The sequence below is a fragment of the Saccostrea echinata genome, unplaced genomic scaffold (assembly GCF_033153115.1).
Source record: "Saccostrea echinata isolate AGI-Se365-2 ecotype Australia unplaced genomic scaffold, CSIRO_AGI_Sech_v1 ptg000054l, whole genome shotgun sequence".
NCBI classification, from domain to species: domain Eukaryota; kingdom Metazoa; phylum Mollusca; class Bivalvia; order Ostreida; family Ostreidae; genus Saccostrea; species Saccostrea echinata.
Window position 1 is genome coordinate 45413491 of NW_026889803.1, and position 6342 is coordinate 45419832.

Sequence of the window (6342 nt, forward strand, 5' to 3'; positions counted from 1 at the left end):
AAATTGTGGTCATGGCTGATGTTGAAAAAAAAGTTATACCATGTCAGGAGTGCAACAGAAAAAATGTAGTGTTGGCAAAAAAACAAACAAACAAACAAACAAACATCGATTTTAAAAGTCTGAAAGATAATTAAGTCAAAAAAATTCAAAGTGTAAAATAATAACTGATATACAAATTAAAACTTAAAATGTTATATAAATCACAAGCAGCATTAATGAGAATCAAGTATCCGTGCATACCCAATAATGTCAGGAGTGCAACATTTGATGTTTTGCTCCCTAGGATGAAAAAAAAAACTTTCATCAGTTTATGATTCTCTGATTTTTATTTTGGAAAATAAAGACACGGAGAACATTTTTGCCAAATAGATTTATTAGTTACAGGGTCTGTCTGTGTTTCATATCTATATTTGTATGGTAAGGAGTGCAACATAGTTTTTTAAAGATTCAAGTCACATGATGAAAAGACTTCAAACAAAATAAAAAAAAACACATCGATTTTAAAAGTCTGAAAGATAATTAAGTAAAAAAAATTCAAAGTGTAAAATAATAACTGTTATACAATTTAAAACTTTAAAAAATGTTATATAAATCACAAGCAGCATTAATAAGAGTCAAGTATCCGTGCATACCCAATAATGTCAGGAGTGCAACATTTCATGTTTTGCTCCCCAGGATGAAAAACCTTCTGAATGAAAGCTTCTATACCAAAATTTGAGAAAATCTGAACTGCAAATCTACTAATGTTGTCTACGAAATAGAGTGTAATCTTTGTGGACTTGTTTATGTTGGTGAAACCAAGGGTTCTCTTCATAAAATAATATCGAATGTCGAAGATTTCAAATCAACAACGGGGGCCGGCAGCTTCTCTATAAGCACTTTAATTAATTTTGTCAATGAAAGAAAAAATTTACCACCATACAAACAGTCCATCACTGAGTACATCTTTCCGTAGACAACGAGAAGAAATTTGGATTAGAAAACTAGGGACAGCCGTTCCCTATGGGTTTAATGACAATGTCGATAGTGTTGAAAATCTTTCCAGTCCACGGTGTAACAATGTAAATGTGATGGGACTTTTTAACCATACACAGACGTAAGCGTAGTCATGGGCATCGGTCTTACAATAAACCTTTAATTCACGATGTCTCTTGATTCATTACTACCTTACGTAAATCAACAGTTAGGTCTACATCATATTCGCACCAAACTTTACTATGTCCCTTTGAAACTTTTACATAGTCTTCTTGAAAAGGTCATGGAAAATCCAATTTTTGATTCCTCCACACCAGAATATAGGCTCGGATCTTTGATTATGGATATTGCAAATCATAGGCTTTTTAAACCCCCACGTTTTACTAAAGAAGTAGCAGCTAAAACAGTCGTTTTTTCCTTAAACTTCAATATACCAACGAAGGAATTGACGCGGTTAATATAAGTAATATTCTTAATCACAAAAGGGTCCAGTCTTGTATTCCACCATATTTCAAGTTAAAGACTACACATTGTATTTCCTACAAATATACATCAACTGTTGCTTCCAAACTTTTTAATTACAAGAAAACTTTACAGGGCCTGTATATCGAATATCTGAAACATAATCCTCCATCGTGTTCATATTCTTCTTCACCCTATAACTATAGTCCTGCTGGACACGATATTACTGGTGACGTAAATATAGTTAATAATGAGGACCTTAGATCACTAACTTTAAAAGGTCCTAAATATAGGGAACCCCGATCCTTCAACTGGCGTCGGAATTTCATAATTATTATGGATTCTGTAGAGGATTACGCAAGGCAATGGGCCAGACATGAAAAAGAATACCTTGACACTTTGTCAGAATGGATTAAATGTATCAGATGTATGTTAAAATCGCGCATTAAAAGATTGAGGGGCAATATGAGAATCATCTATCCTTCTGTATTCAATAATCCAGAAGTGAAAAAAGAATTAGATAGATTAGATGATCAGTACGTATTGGTCCCTGCTTACAAAGCAGGTAACAACATTGTCTTTGTTTGTAAGGCTCATTATATTAAATGTATTTTAGAGGAACTTGGATTTAATTCTACACGTGGTAATCCAACTTATACTCATAGTTTTCTTTCTAAGGAAGAAATTGTTCAAAATCATTTGTTAGTTTTGAATATTTTTATTATTCCCAACAACCAACATGAATTTGAATTACCATATCTATATTGGATTCCGAAACCTCATAAAAATCCTTACAAAGATACATAACGGGTTCCAGTAAAGCCTCTTTCTTTACTCCTCACCAAGATATTCACAGTAGTGAAGGGGAAACTTCAAGAGTACTGTGCAACAATATATTCGAGATGTGGTGTAAATCAGATGTGGATACTTAAAAATTCCAAGGAACTTTTGTTAAAAAACATTCTGATTGTACACACAAGTACTCTGAAGTTGACATTAAAAAGATGCTTGAGTTTCTGATTGACAATATCTACGTGGTTTTTGGAGACCAGGTCTTCCAACAATCTATTGGAATTCCCATTGGTACATGTACCAATTGCGCCCCGTTATTAGCAGACCTTTTTTGTATTCATATGAAGCAGAATTTGTCCAAAATCTTGTACGTGAAAAGAAGAAAACACTTGCTGTGGCCTTCAACTCGACATTTAGATATATCGACGACGTATTGTCAATTAACAATGGCTATTTCCATTCTTATGCCGATACGATATATCCTGGTGAGCTTGAGATAAAAGATACCACAGATTCTGACACATCTGTTTCATATTTGGACATTTTACTTGAAAAAGACGTTAGCGGTAATCTAACAACCATGCAAGCTTTATGATAAACGTGACGACTTTAACTTTTCAATCGTCAACTTCCCTTACTTATGCAGCAATGTACCTTCTTCACCTGCACACGGGATTTATATCTCTCAGTTGATTAGATACGCAAGAGCATGCTCTACGTATGTACAATTTCTAAAATGAGGTAAATTATTGACAAACAAGTTGATGAAACAAGAATATCAGCAGTCTCGTTTAAAGTCATCTTTTCGTAAGTTCTATGGTCGATACAATGACCTTGTCAGCAAATACAATTTATCATTGAGTCAAATGCTGACTGACGTTTTTCATACTAATTGTTAGGCCATTATTTACACACTGAACTGTCGACGGATTTTTCCGTTTTTTTTTTATCATGACAAGGAGCACACGGCGGGTGCGATCAGTCGGCAGGGGATGCTCACTCCTCCATGGCACCTGACCCCACCTCTGATGTTTTGGAGGTCCGTGTTTGCTCTGCACCTATTTTGTAATGTTTAATGGACTTTTGGGCTTGAATGCTGTTCGTTGTCTCCATATATTTCATTTCATGCTCAAAAAATAATGATCTATTTGAATAATTTAGAACTAAATTAACAGTTTTATTGTTGAAATCCTTCTCTTTTTTCAATTTATAAATTCAGATGTCTTTCTTTTATCTTTGTTTTTTTATGAATGTAAAAAATAAACACAATGAAAAATGCTATAAAATTCAAGTAATTCCACCTCAACTTCACTGAAACAACAGAATAAGTTCTGATGTAATTTTCGCTTCACAATACTACTTTAAAGATTTCTCTGCTCTTGGTCAGGACTGCAACAAATATGTTAGAACTATTGCTGATAAAATACAAATAAATATAAAGAAAAAATTGATGAGTATAATGTTTCTGGTTGATCTCAGTTACCACTTGAAGTTGCCAACACTTTATGAAATCTTATGTTCTATGGTTTTAATTTTTAATTTTACTACAGTCAGGAGTGCAAAAAATCTGTTAATAATTATCAATGATTTTCATGTTTCATACTAAAAAAAATAAATTTAAAAAAGTTTCATCAAAATGTTTGTTCAAAACATGTCTATCAACTAATTACAGATATTTTACTATCAATTCAGAGAATACATATAGTTCTCATCACTTAACACATATTTTTAAATACAATGTATGCATACTACAGATTGCAAATAATCAAGTCTTGAAATTATGAAAAAATTGCCGTAAATGATAAAAATATCAAAACGACGAACTGATTTACAAATTAAGAATGGGTTATTATGTGTTATAATTTTTAAAACAATATTTAATAAAATACATATCAGATGACAGGAGATCAGCACAATAATGTAAAATAGGGTCACTTCAAAATCTAGTGCTCTTTGTAAGACAACTTGTATATCAAAATTCTTTTTTGGCTTAGATTTAAGGAATTGACTGAAATGGACAAAAAAGTTATTTGGGGGAATTTTATTGTTTCTTTCATATCAAACCAGAATAGGAAAAAATAATGTAATGCCCTGTTCACACGGAGAGTTTAATTCGAATTAAACGTAAGTTACTGCGAATTAAATTTGATCCGCGTTCACACGGAGAATTTAATGCGAATTAGTTTAATTCGAATTAGTTTACTGCGCATTAAATTACTTCGCATTAGCTCCGTGTGAACGCTAAGCGAAGCTAATTCGAATTAAATTTTGACGCATGCGTAAGGGCAGAATTAAGTCACAGGCCACATGTTGATGGTCAAATATAGGTACTTATGCTATTTTTGAGTGGAAAACAAAGGAAAATTATGTTAATCACTAAAATGTGTACAGACACTATGACATTATGTCAAATGTATATCTGCTCTGCACAAAATGACGTGATTTGTAAATGACGTCATAATAGCCTTACTGAATAGCCTTGTTGTAGAAATAAAATTTTAATTCGCATTAGGTTTACTTCGCATTAGCTGTCGTGTGAACGCAATTTAATTCGCATTAGTTTGATTCGCACCATTTTACTTCGCATTAATTTACTGCGAATTAAACTCTCCGTGTGAACAGGGCATAAAATAACAATCAAAAAGCCATTTTTTTCACATACAAGAGAAAAAAAATATTTACATTTCCAATGTCTTTGTCCGAGATAAAATTACAAATTGTAAAAATACTTTATTTCTACATAAATCTACTGGTTCATCGATAGGCGCGGTTAAAAAAAAATAACGTGCTGGGCGGGACAAATAGAGACAGAAGCGGGGCTATTAGCACGGGAATTTGCAGAATCAAGAGCATGTAAATATAAGGAATAACTGTCAGATTTTTTGGATTCATGACGATGATCAATCGATTGGCTTGCGTGATAATTTTATGCATAAACGCCTTCGGCGTTTATGCAAATTATCACGCAAGCCACTCGATTGATCACATCATGAATCCAAAAAATTAGACAGTTATTCCTTAAATCAATCATAGCTTAGATCTAATTATTTATATCCCTGATACATGTACTATTTTGAAAAAAACTATAATTTCTTTTGAATATCTGTTTTAGGAAGTCTTTTTAGATGAATTGATATTTACTTTTTTCAAATTAATTTTTAATTACTTATGAAAATTCGGAAACTTTTTTTTATCCGATTGTCTATTCTATTGTAACTTCATTAATTTAACTAGAATGCATGTACAATATGATGATATAAGTGAAAAATATGTTACCGAGGGTTGAATTTTTAAAAAAAAAAAAAAAAAAAAAAATTCAATTTGGTGGTCATTATTTTTGAATTTACCCTTATGACAATTATGATATGAAGACCAATGTCGCAATATACAACGAGAAAATTCAAAAGAGAATATTGTTTCTGTATATATTTATGTTTTTGGTGATAAGCCAGTATCATAATACTAATGGTGCTAACTGTATTGCATGCGTAACATAGTTTCAATTTGTATTTGACGGAAATTAATGAAGGAATGTGTTCGGAATTCGAATTAATAAAAACTTCACATAATGAATATAAACTCTAAAAAAGAAATTTCCAGCAGATCTTTGGAAAAATGCGTATGATTGGAGGTATTTTTGTGAACGGGTTCGCGGTTAAGATGGAATGCTACACCAAAATTTTATTTTATGGATACTTAATTAAGACGTATCTTTTGAAATACGGATACAGCATTGAAAGATTGATATTAGTTCTTAACTATTTGTATGATTTTTTTTTTTATTTGTAAAAATCGTTTTATTTGCAAATAAGATGCTTTAGAGTTTTTTTTTCTTCAATGAAATTCAGAAATTCCAAACATTCTGTGTGTAACACTTTTGTTTCAGACGTTATAAATATCACTGCTCACTATGGCCCAAAGTTTGAGGTCAAAATGTCAATGCCAAAATTTCATACCTTCTGTCTGTGTTTAACAGTTTTGTTTCCGGACAGTATCTTAAAAAGTCTTTGAGCTCTAAATGATTTTTTTTTTATCACAACACCCTTTTGACTTATTCAATACTTCTCAGTTGAATATATCTCTCAGCTGATTCGATACGCAAGAGCATGCTCT